General features: G+C 38.4%; 1 protein-coding gene across 1 annotated transcript in view; it reads left to right on the plus strand.

Moving 5' to 3' along the window:
* The window catches only part of FHIT (fragile histidine triad diadenosine triphosphatase), a 737,284-nt gene that overhangs the window by 276,921 nt on the left and 440,099 nt on the right, over window positions 1-20,264 (plus strand).

Raw genomic sequence — 20,264 nt, forward strand, 5'->3', positions numbered from 1 at the left:
CCCACAGTCCTTTCTCTGCTCGTATCTGTCTCACTGCCTACAACGCTCTCCCCTTGGAGGAAGAAAATAACTTCTGTATTTTACTCTTTGTCTCACCACATTTTTTTTTTAATTTTTTTAGAGCGAGAGGAAAGGTCCCTGCAGTGGCAGGAATTCAGTAAGGGAGGTATTTAACTGTCTCACGTGGGACGCACTAGTTGGCAGTAGTCATCATATTTAATTGGCATGTCCTGATGTATGAACCAGCCTCCCACACCCCAGTGGCCTTAGACCTTAACTGAAAACTTTCCTAAAGACACACTTTTTTTTCTCAAGTAACTAAACTGCAGTAACTAGATGCATGGCCTTCAGCCTTGAGTTTTCACAGGTGTTTACAGATGCTTTGAGTGTTGTCAGATCTTAAACCTTAGGGAGGAAAAATATTTTTCTTTACTCATCTGTTTCTCCGGCTGGGGCCCTGTCAGTGAGGCTGGCCAAAGAGGGTCTAAGGAGAGAAAAAGAAACAGCTTCATGCATGTAACACTTGGGAGTTCCCAGAGATGAGGAACTCCAAAGGAAGGTTGGAACAAGGACATATATACCATCTGGGGCCAAAGGAAAGGGGATTTTAGGTTTTTGAGCAGGGGCTCTTAGTAAAAGGTTTGGCTTTGGTGAGGTTTGTTATGCAGATTAAGCTGTTCTTTTCCACTGATGAGTTAAGAGTCCTTCTCTTTCTAGTTTGGGAGTAGACACCTTTATAAATGAAAATTCCCTTTACAGGAGAAAGGTTTGTGCTCTGTTTTTAGAGCTTTTCCTGTGTCTGTTGGTTCACAATAGAGTGTACTCCAAACAATCCATAGCCAAAGAGTTTGCCCCTGTATAGGATAGTTGTATCACCTCACAACTCAGAGGGAGGTGTCTGAACTCTCTCAGCCCGTGTTTGCTCAGCTATTAAATGGCATGAAAATACTATCAACCTTCTCCTATTGCAGAATTGTGAAAATTAAATAAGATAGTGCACAATAAGCTTTGCTCAAAGAAAAAGGTCAATAAATTTTAGCTGTTGTTATTTATTTATTATTACCTGCCTCCACTTCTTTTTTCTTTTCATTACAAATAGTGAAAACCAATGAATGAATGGAATTGTTACCTGATTTTAAAAAAAGGGGGGGGGGCAGCGCTGATGCTAGAAGATTCCCTCTAGTAGGCAGGAGAAAGGGAGCAAAAAGTAGGGGGTGAGTAGGGTAAGGAGAGAGTTGATCTTGGGAAAGTCAGAGACAGGAAATTAACCAAACCAGTAAAATTGTATGATGCAATAAAAGATTCAAGAAAGAAAGGTGAATTTGGTAGGGACAAGGGAATTTAGGGATCTTGATGTCAATGATGAGAGCTTTGGGGACACGAGATGTGAAATGATTCTGGGAAATTAAAGCATCTGAGCTGGGGAAAGACACAAGGTCTCATAATTTGCTAATTTCAGTGACTATTCCAGCCTCTAAGAGGCATGGAATAGGCACTACAGGGATTTTAAGAATCAGGAAGAGTCAGAATTTAGCTGAGTACTGGCAAGCACAGTGGAGGCCACAGAGCTCAAGTTCATTTTGTGTAGGTGTCATGCAGTTTCCCTAGAAATTACTTCTGAAAACCAGGCTATGAAGCAGATCGAGTGTACCAACTTAAAGCATTTCATGTGGGAGCTGAGTTCCCTGCAAGGATGGGGCATGAAATAAGCCAAAGCAGTGACCATCAACCCCAATACAGACCCCTCTCTTCATCCAGAATTGCAGATTGATGTCCACATGGCAAGCTGGAGGCCACAGACTACTTTCATTCGAGATATTGGCTTTTATTTTTTTTTATTTTTTTATTTTTAAAGAAAATGTGAAACAGCTGCCAAATTTTTAATAGGGCACACAAAATTACGATTTTCACTTATTTAAAAAAATCTGATACTCTGGCTGCACAGGGTGGGCATTCCATGTCTGAGAGCAGCCAGCATCGGCCACCTCTGAATGACACTTGCTCTCTCCAGTTTGTTGCAGTCCCCACTGCTCCCTATTGGCCTTAGAGAAACTCATTGACCTTCCCTGCCAGACCCCGTAGACATCTATCTGTGCATACCTTGACTCATCCGAGGTAGTCATTATTCAGGGTCTGGATTTATTTCTTTGTGGTTAATGTTAAAGCCCTGGAAAATCTCTTTACCCTCTTTAGCACTGAAATATATTCCCAGGGCTCATTATATTCATCTAAGATGAGATGGGGTTGTTTACACCTCAATGAGAAAAACAATACATCATATCTATTAAATGCATTAACTTTATGGAAAAGTTAGGCAGGAGGATTCTCATGACATTTTATTCTTAACCTAAATCATATGGAAAAGTTATTATAATTCTGCCATCTGTTCAAGTTTTTAAAGCCATTTTGGTAAACTTAATGCTAATGCAAAATACATGCCTTAGCACTAATTAACCAAAAAATCTGTTCCATTCTTCTCAAATAACGAAAAAATATGTCAAAAGCATGTTTTCTTACAGAAAATCTAATTTATGACAATCTCTTAGGCCTTTAAACCACCCTTGTGATTTGTTCATGGACACAAGCATAAGAATAACAGTCACATCAAATATTCCCATTAGGAAAATCCCCAGACTACAAGCTTTAGATATTTATAGTTGTAATTTAGATTGCTATTTTCACTTTTAGGTTTTGTATTGATATAGATGAAGGGGAGGGATTAGACTAGAGCAGTGGTCGGCAAACTGCGGCTCGAGAGCCAATGCAGCTCTTTGGCCCCTTGAGTGTGGCTCTTCCACAAAATACCACAGAGTGATTGAAACTTCGTGGCCCATGCACAGAAGTCGGCTCTCAAAAGAAATTTCAGTCGTTGTACTGTTGTACTGTTGATATTTGGCTTTGTTGACTAATAAGTTTGCTGACCACTGGACTAGAGGACTTGAGGAACATGGGAAGTCTCCATAAGACCAATATTGATTTAATATCCAAGTTCAAATACCACATTACTCCTCAATAAACATAATTAATTGAAATGTGTTATTTGAGTACATTATATAAAATATTGTTGGCCAATGATTTTTCAAAACTCTTTAGTAGTCTTTTATAACAAGAGGAGAATGGATCCATTTTCATTAGGCTTTTGCTAATAATACTCTCTGTATAGGATTCTCTTTCACAGCCAGCATAGAAAGAGTTCCAATTCAGGGTTCAGGTTCTGGAGAAGGGCCGCACACAAATGAAGAGACTTGAGACTTGAGGAAATTCAACTTGGCGATATGGGGGGCCAGACGGTAGTCCAACTCTAGTGGGAGAACTACTCCTGCTCTGGCCCTGACATCCCCTTTTATTGAGGCTTTGGGGAAAACATCTCAGGCAAGATAAACAGAAATTTACATGTAGCCCTTCGGCAGGAAATAACAGAAAATTACATGGGACAAAACAAGGTGGAGGCTGTTTCAGCTAACAATATCTCAACTAAAGGTTAGAGCAATTAAGGTTGTTGACTAGCCTCCTGGCTCCCTGTCAACATCTCTTTTTTAGTGAAACTGATTTGTTTTCCAGCACTCTGTGTTTTTTAAGTTGCTGACTTTTCCTGTCACTGTTCTCTTATTTCTACTGTGTCTTTGGTGTATTATCCCAAATTATCCTAGAAAAATACCATTTTTATTTGATCACAAACCTACTCAAAAATCCTTTAGTTGTGTTTTTTTTTGTTTGTTTGTTTTGTTTTGTTTTTATCTAGACTCCTTAAGGTCCTTACCACCTGCCTTTCCAGTTATATATCCTATTGTCTTCTGTACTAAACTCTGCATTTCTGGGAGATTATTTTACTGAAGATACTAGATACACCTCACACAAGTCCTGAGTCTCACTCTGTTCTACAGGGTGGTAGAACCTTTCTTTCATCCTTCCTCTCTGGAAAACCCAAGCCATCCTGCTATAGAGGCAGCTGGCAGCTAGAGAAATAATGATGATAGCAAGAGTGTGTGTGTGTGTGTGTGTGTGTGTGTGTGTGTGTGTGTATGTGTTGTTAGAGAGATGGCAGAATGTGAACAATTGAGAAAGGGCATACAGGTATTTTTTGTATTGTTACTATGAGTTTGAACTATTTTCAAAATAAGAATTGTAAAGAAAAGAAGAAATTGAGATTATATCTGTCACTCATAAGTGAACTTTGGCCAATTTGGGGATATATACCAATCAAATTTATGTAATTATTAGTAATATTCATGGGTTCCATATGCTCTCTGGAAAAGGTACTGTGTTTTGTCCTGGTCATTTATTTCACCACTAAAGGCCCGAGGCATGAAATTTGTGCAAGTGTAGGCCTTCCTTCCCCTGGCTCCCCTCTTGTACCCGGGACCCAGGCTTCCTTCGAAGCCCTGGCTTCTTCCAGAAGGATGTCCAGTCTAATTAGCATATTATGCTTTTATTATTATAGATTTTTTCTATTATTTCTCCTTGAGAGAGGGTATATTGGTTGAGAGGTGGCTTTTATAATATTAATTTTCAGAATGAGATTGTGATTTCTTTCCTTCCTTATTGCCATGATGACAGTCACATATTGAATGTAGGACAATGGCTGTTGTCTTCTAGAGATCTAGTGATGAGAATAGTGTCTGTCCTGGGAGCTCACAGAACTGGGGAGGACAAATGAAGTCAGGGGTAGCCAAACAAGGAGAGTCTAGTATTTTCTGCTGTTTCTTATGTATTTTTTCCCACGCTATCTGCAATTTTGACTCTACAGATATGTGATAGCTCATGCTCATTGTAGCACTTTTATAGAATGTAGCCAGCTGATCGCCACACTGAATGTAATGAGAAATATATTTTGCCTCATTTTACATCAGTTCAAATTAACACTCAAAACTGTTGTTCTTAATAATTGGAAACAGCTGGGATATTTCTCATCCATGTATCTTGTTCTTTTTATAATATTTACTCCGAATACCTTGATGAAGCTTCCTTTTCTGACAATCATTGATGATCTGCTAATGATAGCCTTCATTGTAAGTAAAATGTGTAATAATTATGGTTAGCCTTCATGAGGGGGTATTTAAATTTGCTAAATTGATTATAGAATGGAAATAAAAACTTACAAATTTAAGTAGTTTGAATACTTCAATATTATGTTTTTCCTTTGCTATATGGTAGACTAAAAATTCCCAGTCTCAATTTTTTATTTAATTTTTCATTGGGAAACTGCTATTTCCCAGGGGCATTGGTAGCTGCTGGGTTAAAGATGTCCTCCCACCATCCAAATTCTACCACAGGGAGCTTCAAAACCTCACCAAATGTGGATGTTTAGGGGAGGAGGGATCCTTACCAGTCATCTCTCTTCACTATCCAGAAGCAAATGACATCACAATACCCTCAAAAATACATTTTGTAAATCCCCAAGATAAAACACTGCTCTTGCTTTAACCATTGGTGTAGACTCTATTTCCTGTGGTCTCAGTCATCTTTGTGTTGTCAAACACAGCTGCTTCTTAAACAGTGTAGTTGTTGCAAAAATATTTTCAAATGAATATATTATTATGCTTATATTCAAACATTGTATTTTACCTGATGATTACATTAGGTACATCCAGAAATGCCTGGCACCTGTTTGGCACTCATGAAATGAGTTTTCTCCCTTTATTCTACTTTGATATCTTTGGAGTACATTTTCTAGAGTTAAATTGAATTTTGGTTGTTCTTGGAATGCATGGAATGCCTTCATAAGTTTGGAAACACTGTCATCTACCCTGTATAATTCTGGGGTCTTTTGGGAAGGAGCCATGTCTACCTCAGTGCTGTGCTTGTCATGTCCTGTACATGGTTGTCACCTAAGAAATTCTTGTGGAAAGAAGTAGTAATGGGGCTTTGAGGTATGAGAATGTTTTTAGTTGGTAGAAATGGGAAGGCAAGAAAGTGTGTGCCACATAGAGGAAATGACCACAGGCTGGGCAAGGATAAGATTAGTTGAAGGAATCCCTAACTAGAAATGTCTAGACTTGGTCAATGATGGATTTAGAGATACTTGTAACATATATGAATCATCTCTTCTACAGAATCAGTAACTAGAATGACTGCTGTTAGGTTCAGGTTCCAAAGTTGAAATACAATTGAGAAATCAGCCTTGGGAATCAGAGAGATTGGGTTTTAATCATGGTTCTTTCACCAATGAGTTGGATGATTATAGGCAAGACCACTAATTTTTTTTTTCTGTTTTCTCATTCAAAACAAAACAAAACAAAACAAAAAATGGAGCTGCTAATACCTTTCCTTAAGGATTGCATGCCTGGATGGACTGAGTCCTCAGTGGTTGTTGATAGTTTGTGTCATCATTCCCTACCTATTCACCCTGTGGAAGAGCTGAATAGTCTGCAAATTTCACACATCCTGTTATAGCTTCTCATAAGGACATATAATAGTCAAGTACTATCGGCCTAAAATTTAAAGGCCTCTGGCTGTTTTTTATGGATGTGATGTATATGTTGTTGCTAGAAGTAAATGCAATTGGAATACCTTGATCCAATGAGAGCTATCTTTCCTCTCCATTGTATAAAGCTCAAAAGGTATGTCTTCATAAAAACTGTACTGGTAAGGAATAGATTAAAAAAAAACACACGCAAGTAGTAGACTTTGCACATTTCCCAGCGGTTACTTAAAACTCTATCTCTTGTGTAAAGGATGCTGAATAATCATAATGTGTGTTTTCATTCTTTTGTTTTGGTGTTGATTACCCACACAGAAAAGGAAGCTCTGTGTTTGGTTGGGTGGGGCCAGGATGGAGCTTAAATAATCTTATTGGAACAACTCATTTAGAGGTTGATGTGCACATCCGCATTCATCACTCAGCAGGCAGCAAAACCTAGTCTAAACAGTGGTTGAAATGGGATGGTCTTTTTTTTTTTTTCCCCTCAAAGAAGGTACCCTGGAATAGTGGGTAATTTCCAACCCTGAAGAAAATTACAATAAAAATAAAAAGAAGAAAATTACTTAATTATAACATAGCTACTCCAGAAATCTTCAAGATGAATGGGGAAATTTAGCAGCACTCTTAAACATCACTGCAATTTAGCCCCATGCCCCAGAAATTCTCAGTTGTAATTGACCCTAATTATATAAATACCACTGGTGAGAAAAGATCTGTTTCGTAGGAGGCCTTACTGCTGCTGAACTTCACTAGCAAGTCACTTATGACTTCAACAGATGTTTTGTATGATTTTGGCCAAGGGGGTCCTTCAGAACCAACTTTCCTCTCCATTTGGCAGCAAATGACACAGTAATGCTCTCCGAGTGTCAGGATATGAGGTGAAAAATGGGCTCTCTCAGTGATTGCTCAGACTATTCTTCTTTGCCTGTTATTATGTTAGGATAATTTCATTTATAATCAGAAAAAAAACAAAACAAACAAATAAAAAACCCTGAAAACCCATTCTATCTTAGGCAAACAGTGAAATTTATTGGCTCAAATAACTTAAAAATACTGTGCTACATTGGGATTTTGGTGTAGCTTATCTAGTGCTCAGTCTCTCTCTCTCTCTCTCTCTCTCTCTCTCTCTCTCTCTCTCTCTCTCTCTGTATGAGTGTGTGTCTGTCTCTCTCTCACTCTCTCCCCCTACTTCTCTCTCTGTTTCTTGCTCTCTATCTATCTCTGGGTGTGTCTGTGTCTGCATCTCGCTCTTTCTCAACTTCATTTTTGTGAAAATGAGTTCGGTTTCCAGAAAACTCTCCAATTATGGTCTTAATATTATCACTCTCAGCTCCAGGCCTATCTTTCCCATAACTATTGAACAAAAATCATGCATTCTGATTGGTCAAAATTTAGTTTCTTCCTTATCCCTGAGCTAATCAAAATGGCCAGGGGACAGTATTATGCTCATTGTCCTAGGAGAGAGCTGTGGAGACCCAAGTGAATAGTCAGCTTTCCCCAGAGCACATGGCTTTGTGGGGAAGAAAATGCTATAACCAAGAAAAGAGCATTAGATACTTGGTGTGTCAAATAAGAAAACTCTCCAGAATTTTGTTTTTCCAACTTTTTAGCAACAGGTTTCCTTTCAACCTTTTGTTATAAAAATTGTCAAACATATGGAATGTTGCAATAATAGTAAAATGAACACCTGAACACCAACTGTTTAGATTGAACAATTGTTAATGTTTTCTCACATCCTACCTTAAGTGGCAAGCTGTATCATATTTCACACTCACTCTAAACAAATTTCTCAGCATTTCTTCAGACGAAGATTTATGAAGTTCAGTTTATATTTCCAGAATTCAAATGGAAACTAAATGTCACTTCCGTGGTCTGTCCTATTCCTACCTTCTCTCTTTTGTTCTCTTTCCGAATATAGCGAGGCATCATTCTACTTTCCAACAAGCTGTCTTGTGCACCCTGAAGGGAATATTATGAGATTAAATGCAGAGTAGCATTCCTCTACAAGGTGAATGCTTCTCATTACTGAGATCCCAGTTGATCTCCTAAATGAATTCCCAGATAATGTGAAGCTTCTGAATTATTTATTATCTCATATTAGATCAGGAATATTTGATAAATTTGTAATCATCAGCAAATCAACTTTTGAAAGTTTCCTGTATCAAAGAATAAACCAGGGAGTAGATTTTAGACTCTTAGGGGGGAAAGCTGAAATTATTTATTTTGAGGCCTTTTTATAGCTAGCTGGCTTCAAATGCAGATGAAGAACTATACTCTGAAGAATTACAATTTCTAGATATGTTATAAGCAATTCATTTAGTGGTGTGTTATTCAGAGTAAATTTGACTATGATTCAAAAATCTAGTAAAAATTCTCCACTGAAGTAATGAATTACACACATTGCCTATTTACTCTTGAAGGTGACCTGTTTTCGCTTCTGATCGTTCCATGTGATATTGGTAAAAATGGAAATGTGCTGGCATTAAGTTGTGGTTAATAATAACAAAAGGAGTTATCTTTTCTTAAGTCCTTATTATGTGCTAAGCACTTCACTGAGCCCCTAACTACCTTCTTTCATTTAACTTTCCTAACAACCCAATGAAATAGGTAGTGCTATTTCTCCCATTTCATAGATCAGGAAACTGAGACATAAAATTTTATGGAACTTTCCCAGGGCCAAACAGGACCTGAACCTATGCTAATATTAGATGCTGTTTATTCAATCCATCAAAATTTACCCCGGTGACAGAGGTATACAATTGAGAATCTGAGGCTGAGTGTAAATGATCATCATGACATTTAAGCAAGATCCCTGCTATTTGTAGACATGCAAGCAAGAATGTTTGATTTTATAAACCCAAGTTTTTCCATAGTAGAAAAGATTTAACAATTTTCTACTTATATATAAGTATAAATTTTAAAATGTTTATTGATTTTAGAAAAAGAGGAGAGAGGGAGAGGGAGAGGGAGAGGGAGAAGGAGAGAGAGAGGGAGAGGGAGAGGGAGAGGGAGAGGGAGAGGGAGAGGGAGAGGGAGAGAGAGAGATTTGTTGTTCCACTTACTTATGCATTCATTGGTTGATTCTTGAATTTCCCTGACTGCGGATCTAACCCAAATGTTGTCATATCAGGACAGCACTCAAAGCAATTCAGCTGCCTGGCCAGGATCTATAAGTACTTTTGATAGACTTTATTTTCTAGAACACTTTTAGATCCACAGCAAAATTGAGCAGAAGGTACAGAGATTTCCCATATTCTCCCTGCTTCTACATAGACCTGTGATTTCAACCTTTTTCAACTCATGGCATACATAAAACAATCACTAAAACTTAACGGCACGCCAAAACATAGTATATTATTTGCTGATGTGACAAAAAAAAATAGGTATAATTTTGATTCACACTGGATGGCTATTGTGTTGGCTGTTGTCATTTTTCTATTTGATAATCTAAGGGAAAAGAGGTCAGTACTCCTGGCCAAATTATCTGGTATTGCATGCTTTAAACATTCTTGTGGCACACAGGTTGCAAATTGCTGGCATATGTTGAGTTTCTCTGATTAACACATCTCCCAGCAGAGTGATAACCCTTGTTACAACTGATGAACTTTCATGGACACATCACAGCACCCAAAGTCTGTAGTTTACCTTATGGTCCATTATTGCTTTGTACATTCTATGGCTTTAGGCAAATGTACAATGCCACGTATCCACTATTACAGTATCATAGCAGATGCCATATGTGAAGTCATTGTAACTTCATAATCTTTATTAAACAGTTTGGGAGGATCATTTTCGGGCCCCAGTTAGGGAAACGGGACCATTTAGCAGATCAAGAATTTGCCTCAACTGCAGCAGAAAGGGTTGTAGCTGTGTGGGAAATTGTAATAATTTTTAAGTTGGTAAATTCCAACCCCAGCCGAAAAGAAGGCCAATTCACATTACACAGAGTAAACACAATTTAGCAAACCCGGCACTCAGCTTAAACTCCGCTCTAGAGATGAGTGCTCGGAGAAGTTCACTCACCCTTAGAATGCTTGCTGGAGTTCAAGTCTGTAATTTCTTGACAGAGATGCTGCCCAGGTTCACTCACCCTGTGGTTCTCAGCCACCTGCTGCGTAATGAAGGACTCCCATTTTCTGCTCCGCTGGCCCCATAACTTACAGTGAACACAACCCGCAGAACATCTGGTGGAGAGTTAAAAAAGCAAACCTGAGAGCCATCTTCCCCTTCTGGGAAGCACGGAGACCTTGCCCTGTTTGCTCTCCTGTCCTTTGAGGACTTTTTTCTTCCCTCTAAAACTAAAGGAACTCTTTAGAAGTGATTTTGTTTCTTTGTTTCTCTCCTTTAAAGGCAAGTCTTTAGATATGTGTGTGTGTGTGTGTGTGTGTGTGTGTGTGTGTGTGTAGATGCACCTTTTTTAAAAAAAAATCTTCATTGTTGAAAGTATTACATATATCTCCTTTCCCCCCATTAACCTCTCCCGCCCACCCTCCCCCCACAAGCCTCATCCCCCACTGTCTGTGTCCATTGATTATGCTGCTTTTTTTCTTAGTATTATTGTTCCAAGAATCAATTTCTCTACCTTTTATAATTTTCATCCTTTTACTATTTTCCTTTCTATGCCATTTGCCTGTGTTACTGCAGCACTTTGTAACAGGTTATTCTGACTCCATACTCCACTGACATCTTTTCTAAAGCATAGTCAGGACAAACTAGGAAACTTACAATAGAAAAATAAACATTTTAATCAGAGAATTATGAGGTGCATTAATGTAACTTACTTTAGTATAATTACAACGTTAAAAAAAACTTTATTTTTTGTTTTTAAATTTTACAGTTATTTCATAAAAATGCATTTATTGCCTAGTAATTTGCTTTTTGGCATAGAGACTATCACATGGTTATACCTAATTCTGAAGTCCATTATGTCACTAGAACGTACTTTATTGATGAATTCCCAGCAATGAGATTAATGTTTTCCCCTGATATTTAAAACATTTATGTAATAAACATCCTGGTATATAAAGTTATGCCCACACATGTTACACTTCAGAAGAAAGTTGACTGGAGCTGGACATTATGGATCAAGGAAGAGAACATTATGCCTATTACTTAATTATCTTAGTAAAGAGTTATATCCTGCTCACTAACACTATTTTCTTTTTTCAATTACCAAAGAGATTTCTCCCTAATATAATAAATGAAAAAAAAATTCTCAATGAACATGTAAAGTTCAAGTAAGCAGTTGTTGGAGAGGTTGGTTAACCTTACTCATTTATTGACTATTTGTGTTTCTTTAGGTTAAGGATAATTATGAGCAAGTATGTTGAATATTGAGCTGGGAATTCAGAACTTTCGGAGGATCATCTGTTATGAGAATCTGTCTAGCTTCCTCATGAGCCGAGCTTAAGTTATAGGCTCTCTAGAAAACCTGTGTGCATTGATGGTTAACAATATACATGAAAGGACTTTTTGCTACATTCAAATGCAAAATCATTAGCTGCAAGGACATGAAAAGTGAGGCAACATTCAGAAAATCTTTGATGTACAATACATTTCTGAACAGATTTATTGTGGTTATTCTCATTACATTCATTAAATGAATTTCATAACTTCTTGAACTCATATCCAAATTCTTTTATCCTCGGGGATCTCACTACTGACACAGACTGAATTTCTGTCAGCCATAGTGGATTAGTTGCAGTTTTTCCCTTTAATTAAACAGCTGCTGCCACTAAACACAGTTTTGAATTATTTAACATCCATATTACTTTAGTCAATGTACACTGCTTGAGTTTTTTAATTATATGAAACTATACATTTTTTATGATATAGCTTTCCTAAAAATGAGTTGACAGACAATAATAATTTATTCTTTTGAGATGTCAGGAATATTTTAGGATATTGAATAAAAATTATAATTAAAATTAAAAGCCAAGCTGATAAAATACAAGATAGTTTGTTTTTAAATAAATAAATGTGGCCTGGCTGGCGTGGCTCAGTGTTTGAGCATCGACCTATGAACCAGGAGGTCATGGTTCAACTCCTGGTCAGGGCTCATGCCCAGATTGCAGGCTCAATCCCCAGTAGGGGGTGTGCAGGAGACAACCAATCAATAATTCTTTCTCATTATTGCTGTTTCTATATATCTCTTTCTCCCCCTTTCTCTCTGAAATCAATAAAATGTATTTTTTTAAAATAAATGTGAAGTATACAGAATTTTAAATAAAACTCCCATGCAAGATGCTGTTTACAACTCTGGCTCATAAATAAGCCACAGGTGTAGTAAGTATTTTTGTGCACTATTTGGAACCCTGGAGATGATCCTAGAGATTGAAGTTTTCATTGAGGCCTTATTTCAGAATGAATTGCTTTATAATCTTGTGGCTTTCTTGCCAACAGACTTTGTTTAGGTGGGGCTGTCATCAAGAAACAGAAATCAGTAAGTCAGTCCCATATGGTTAATCAACATGAATTTTTGTGATGGACTCATGATTATCTAGTTGCATTATTCTGAGTTATAGTCAGGGGGTACTACTTACATTTTTTATTTTAATAATATTAAATGAATAGCTTTGAAGATTCTAGATCCTGCGAAATTACTTTTAGAAAGTAACAATGATGTGATCTTTCTTTTCATCTCTATTTTTCCCCCCTGCAAAATAAATCTCTTTTTCTTCATATACACTATATGTGTGTGTATCCATACATACCTATGCAACTTTATATACAGACGCATATATGTGTATATATCTTATAGACAGCCTCTCCTCCTTGCTGTTTTATAGGGTAAAATATGAAGTATAATACTTGAAGTACTGAACATTGGAACAGTAGAAAATACATCAGTTTTTATATTTAGGTTCATAACTACACCTGAACTTTCTGAGAATTATTGTGATCAGAAAAGCTACCTCTAATGTCAGTCTGACAAGAACTAGTATCTTTAACTTCAGCCTTTGATTGAATTCCTTTAAGTGCTACTGTAAGTAAAGGAGAGTGATGCAAGCTCCATCCAGTGTTTTTAACAGTGCAAACTATTTCATAGTGTAGATGATGGTAGTGGGTAGGATTCCTGGAATAAATTATTTCTGCTCTCAGTGCTGACTCCTGTGGAAATATCATTTAGAGACTGCATCTGGTCCTGTATGTCTGCTCTGTGTTGACGTCTTATCGATTCTTTATTTCTCTCCTGGCTTAAAAAAAAAAGTTTATTATAGAACTGGGTGGTGAGCAATACTGAGGAAGAATGCAGAGTACCACCTGCCACTATTCTTTTGTTGTTGTTAATCCTTGCCCAAGGATCTTTTTTCCATTGATTTTTAGAGAGAGTGAAGGGAAGCAGAGAAGAGAAAGAGAGAGAAAAAGAGAAAGATCTATATGAGAGAGACACATTGATCAGGATCAGTTACTTCCTGCACAACCTCTGACCAGGGTCTGGGATTGACCTGCAACCCAGGTACATGCCCTTGACCAGGAATCAAACCTTGGACTTTTCATCACCTGTCACTATTTTAAGGTTACACCTTTAGAATGTGAGATAACAGTTCCTGCCATTGAAGTGGAGTTTGTAGATTAAATAAGATATGTTACTTCTATTTTATAAAGGAATTTCACATCTTAGAACATCTGATGGAATTTAATCAAAAGACATAACTATTTATTGAGTTTTTTAAAAGTCATGATTTCACCTCAGTCTGCACAGCGTATGTAAGCACAAGCCAAGTGCTGCCAACACTTCTCCTCCCTCCCTTTACTACCACAAATAGTGCTTGGCCATACTAATAATTTATCTGCCAGCAGAGTCAAATTCTACAGAAAATAATTGATTTTTGTTTGTTTCTTTGTGTCCCCCATTAGAATGTAAACATTATGAGTGCAGCTACCATGTCAGTTTTGTTTAGCAACCATGTCATTGAATGATTATATGAATGTTACTATTATACTTCCAGCGTCTCTGAGTGGAAAAAAATGAGGATGAGACACAACCCTGTGTTTCTAGTTGAACAATGGCAATATATTGTAGCAAAGGGAAAAGCAAGCAGTCCGTCCTTTATGTTCAGTGTCACTTAGAGAGTCCCAAGTCCAAATTGTTCAGTTTTGGCTGAGCATTGTCCTCATAGCGATAGCACAAGAAAGCTGATTCAGAGCCACTGTGGTTCGCTTGAAAAGGTGCCTACTGAGTCAAGGAAAGAGCTGTCAGTGTAGAGAGTAGGTTAATATTTGTTCCTCTCAGCCTGTCTATATATATTGAGGAAAAAAGGAAATGGAACCTGGAGAAGTCTGTGTGTGTGTGTGTGTGTGTGTGTGTGTGTGTGTGTGTCCATGTCCCTGTGTAAATGTATGTGTGTGAACAAATGTGTCTGTACCAGGGGGAGGAACAGTATAATTTAATGATGCAGCCTTTCAGCCTTGGAGCTAGCAAAAAGAAGGGAAGAAGAAAGAAGTGGTAAAAGCAGTCAGCCTGAGATTAGAAGATGTGGTGTGTGTTTGAGGCAGCCATATGCCCAGCTAAAACTCAAGAAGACAGTTACTAAGGAGGATGAGCTAGAGAGGCTGGCTAAGCCACAGGTACCTGCCCTGTCAGGCATTGTGTGAGGGTTGATGCTACAGCAGTGAAAAAAGGATTGTTCTCCTCAAGCTTATGTGGGTTGGGGAGAGGCAAGCAAACACACATGAATGTATGATATGCCTGGTAGGAATACGTACTTTGCCAAAAAAAAAAAAAAAAAAAAAAAAAAAAACAGAAAAAGAAACATTCACATAGGTCTTGTGAAAATGCAAATAAGACAAGCACTTAAGTCCTGAGAAATGATTTAGGAGTGAAATAGAATTTCAAGCCAACGGGAAACATTGTTGGATTTTAAATAAATTTGCTGGGAAAACAAATATCTATTGTGTTTGAAATGCTCAAGGACAGATAGGGGAAAATTGACCACAGGATGCTACATGGTTTCTTAGGTTTTGGTAGAATGCTTTTATATACATTCTTATTAATGTTAGGGAAGGAGAGAGAAGTAGGAAAAGGTGAAATGTGTGCAAGTTTATTTTTGTAGTTGCTTCCCAACCTAAGGCTCTAATCAATAAAGTTTTAGTATAATTACAAAGCCCCCTTTTATAACGGTAACTTCAAGGTTTCCAATTTCCTAACCAGTAATTGTGATGAGTCATTTGGTTGTTACCAAAATTCTTCACTACCCAGAAGCTAAGGAATATATTAAAATCCTTTGGAAACTTAGGTAAAAAACAATAACAAATTACAAAACCACTGGTGGTGATAGTGAATGATCAAGAGAATAATAAAATGTAATTACAATAAGTCCTTTTTAAAATAATAATCCTTTTTGTTCTGAAAGTAAAACTTAAAAATGAAAGTAAGAAAAACTAACTTCTTTTTAGCTCTAACGGTTGGTAACTCCTCTCTTTCCCTCCGTGTTTAGGAATACAGGGACCCATAGGGATGGGCCCATGGCATTGGCTTCATATTCTTTCCAGGAGGTTGCCTCACATTTGAGAACCTGTTTGTCCACCATCTCCTTGTCTCTACTCCCACCTATAATGTGCTGCTTCCCACTTCCTTTAAAGCTTTAAGGAAAAGGCAAAATACTATCGATTAAAAGGGAGATGATACCATGATATAAAACAAGTTTCTTGACTCATCTGTTATAAACCCATGTAAATAAACACATTTACTAGTATATACATGTTTATCGCCATACTGATTACTAAAAACCGTTGAGGAGAGAATTGAACATTCCTAGAAATTTTAAGATTTTCAATAGAACTGTAATTGAAAACAGTTAGGCGAGGGCGATTAAAACAAACATGACTTGTATGCAGGGAGCTTTTTCCGTGCATGAGGCACAGTGCTGACACCGGGAATCTCAATGAAAAATGCAGCTGGCTGCTCCTGGTGGGAAATGCAGTGAGTGGGCCGTTTCATTGGCTCACCATTCAGGTACTTACCTGTCGGACAAAATAATGAAGGCGAGGGGGAGGAGGAATGGACTTTAGAATGGGCTGCAGGATCAGATGTGCATTCAAAGGCCTTCGGGGCAGGGACTTGTCCTCCTTTCCCTAAACTGTGTTGTGAGTGTGGAACCAGCTCACGTGTTTAGCAAGCCCCTCCGTGATGAGCGCATGCAGGAGCATTAGCTTCTAGATGGGTCTGCTGTGCAGTGAGAGGTCCGCACAAGTCCCAAAGTAACCAGCTCCCTTCATTCCTCCTGCGGGAGAAAACCAGGGCATCATGCTAAGTGTTTCAAACTATTGTTTTTGTTTGTTTGTTTTTTTCAAAAGAGATGAGTTATTTTTTACTTACCGCTGTTTATTTCAGGGGAGTTACCCCTCCTGGGGGTGGGAGCCGGTGAGAGGGTTGGACTCAGATTGCAAAGGCATCCTCTTCCTCATCCCGCCAGCTGTGCGGACTTGATCCACAGGCTGGGGAGCAGGTGTGTCCTCTCCTCGCGCCATGCGGGGGCCCCTTCTCTCCCGGGGCGTCCTTCGTCCCCCCTCCCAGGCCTGTGATCTGTGTCTTTGCCTTGGCCAGAATTGAAGTTATACTCGGACCCAGTGCTCTTTCGGGGGCTAGTTTACTTGTGCCCCATGTGTCCATCTCGTTCTGCAGCAGCTCTGAGGACAGCGCCGCTCCCATTGCAATGAAGGGTCAGAGCCCAGATAATGAGGCTTCTTTAGCCATTTTGCATCTGTTTAGCCTGTATTTTAGGTGAATCTTGTGTTCTGATGATGGAATTTAAAGTTAATAGTTGTTGTTTTTCTAATTCCCAACTGTAGCTTAATAGCTGCATAACTGTTTTTGACTAAGTATTAACAACAGCAAAATAAATTTAACAGGAAATATTTCTCCCTTTCTCTCCTGTTCAAGCTCTGATTGTGTCTTAAAAGAATCAGAAAGCAACAGAACGGCTTTGGCTGGTCAGCATCCAGTTTTCTTGCCTCTGATCTGCGTGGTAGATAGATACTTAATGGTACTGGGCATCTAGCTTTGTAAACTACAAATAGTAATATAACACCATTTGCTTGTTTAAATAAAACATAGTTTTCAAACTGTTCCTTATCGGTCGTTGTACTTACTCCTTATGCTAGCAGTCCGGTGACGCTGCTGTGTCATATGCTACTATCCTACTTTGCCCATAGAAGATGGGGACTCACACTGGTTACTGTCCATCAAAGGCCATAACTAAAGGCGCAGACTCACTGACAGCCCAGCGAGTGGTCACAGGGTCAGCAGAGAGTAGGGGACCCGCCTCAGATATCGTGTCTGTGGACATGGCTCCCCTTCTGAGCTCAAAGCTGAAGTTAATTTACTCAGGTCGAGCCATGAAGTGATCTTTAATTTCCTTAAATATTCTGTCTGCTTATTCATTAAGTGGGAATTGGACAAAGGTGAGCTTTGTGAATTGTTTTACTTTAAAGAAAATTAAATCTAGACATGTCTCGAAGCTTTGGGGAAACTTGCTCACTGGGCATCCAGTGGAAATCCTAGGGACTCTACAGCCACTTTGCTGTGTTTATCATATCCCAAACAAAATGACGCATTTTAAATGAAGTATTAATTGCTCCTCCAACTAACAGATACTTGTGAAATAGACACAAGTATGCAGTTCCCCTCTCTTTAGATATTTTATTTCAAAATATCAATATGTTTAAGGGAGAAATGAAGGACAAAACTCTGGAAAGGCAGGCTTTTAACAATGTCTCTCAAGCTCAGATGACCTTTTGCTTACAAACAATGGTTCCTGGAAAGGCTGTGGAGAGAACAGACATGTGTGAATGTGCACACACTTAGAAAAAGGCCGGGGAGGTTCCTAATGTTTTCTGCAATTATCTCTGGAACTCCATGGGCCATGTTTTAGAAAATGGTTTTAATTTTCTTTGAGGGATTATCATAATTGAAAAGGTTACAGGGATCAGCTCCATTGCTAATGCATTTGTACTTGCCAAGGCTCAGGCCTGGGGAATCTCTCTGGTTTTCACATCCAATACTTCGCTCTTTGTTTAGTTGTATGAAAAGCAAGAAGAAAGGGTTGGCACGACGGGGAAGTGAATCTGGTGCCAATGATTTTTTGTTGTTCCTGCAGCTCTGATCTTTGCCTTTGCTGAGCCTTGTCATCTGTCAGGCAAAGGAAGAATACTACAGCAGAAAGGCTTTAAAAATGAATCGATCACTCCATACTTCCAGAGAGCACATTCAAGCAATCTTGAAAGTACATTCTCCTGTAGGCAGTAGCTTCAAGGCCCCAGCATAACATATGCATCGAGAAATTTGTAACCTTTCATTTCATGCTTTCAAGATTTTAGAGAGCGTTTTTCTGTTCACTTTACTTGGTGCTAAGAGATGTGACTTTTTTTCTCAGTAGAACTAGTTGGGTGATGTGAAATTTATTTTGTTTCCTCAGTACGGATTTTTTGTTTGTATATTAGGGGAAATTTCTTTAGTTAACAGTGGGCTTATTTTATTTATTTTGGGCCAGGATAGAATTCTTAAATATTTAATAATATTAAATATTGCCAAGATTGTAAGTACACATTCTCATATACTTTATGTTAATCATTGAAGGCTCTATTATCTGCCACTTCATGCTTTGGAGAGAAACCCAAGGAACTCATTGTAAAGTGGTAGATATCCAATGAAATTTGTTTTTGTTGCTGTGGTATAAATATATTCTAGCATCTATCCTGCTGAGAGTGTTTTTAAGGCCACAATATTTATTAAAATAATAAATGGAGCCTCTTTTACTTTGGATGTGGATATTGCTGTTTTAAAGCAGGATCTTAGGCACCAAGGAAGAATAACAACCTGGAAGAGTGTAAGCCCAGTGTAACCCTGAAGCAATTTCCTGATGTTTGGCCTGTTAATAGAGCACTTTGTGTTGTGGAGTAGAGCTTAGGAAGCCAGCCTCAATTAGTCTAGCCCCATGTAAAACAAGGATAAAAGTTTTAATCCCATTGGATGTTCAGAAGATGAAAACAAGCTAGTGTATATGAAGTCACTTCTCATCTTTAAACAAGAACTGATTTTGAATTCTTGTTTAAGTCACTGGGATGTGAGCTGAAAGGTATTGAGTGGGAGACCTTTGGTGTCTATGTTGTGTCTTCAGCTGAACCTGTTTGCCAATCACAGTGCACCATACTGGGTATGGATATAGGCATTTCCACATCGGGTTGGGTCATGTAGAAGAAGGTGTTGTCAGAAAGACCAAACATTATTAATATCCATTGTATTTATAAGGTGTGGAGAAACAATCTCATAGTCTCTGAAGCTTGTCTGGGCATACTCTTTAACCCAGTAATTCCTGGCACCTTTATATAAAGAGACATGTTCAGGTCCATCTATATTGTTGGACCTAAAGCGTGTTATGCTAAGTGAAATAAGTAAGACAGAGAAAGATAAATGCCTTAGAGTTTGCTTATATAAGGAATTAAAAAACTAAACGAACAAACAAAACAAAATAAACTCACAATTACAGAGAATACTGATAGTTGCAAGATGGGAGGGGGTTTGATGGTATGGGTGAAAAGTGAAAGGATTTAGAAGTACAAATTGCCAGTTATAAAAATAGTCACAGTAGTGTAAAGCACAGCATAGGAAATATAATCAATAATCCCATCTAATAAAGAGGTAATATTCAAATTGACCATTACTCCAACACACAAGATGGCCACCCCCATGTGGTCAAAGATGGCCACCACAAGATGGCAGGCAGGGGAGGGAAGTTGTGGGTGATCAGGCCTGCAGGGGAGTACAGTTGGGAGGGACCAGGCCTGCAGGGGAAAGCAGTTAGGGTTGACGAGACCATCAGGGGAGGGCAATTGGGGGGAC

This window comes from Pipistrellus hanaki (assembly GCF_964339955.1).
Source record: "Pipistrellus hanaki genome assembly, chromosome: 13".
NCBI lineage: Eukaryota > Metazoa > Chordata > Mammalia > Chiroptera > Vespertilionidae > Pipistrellus > Pipistrellus hanaki.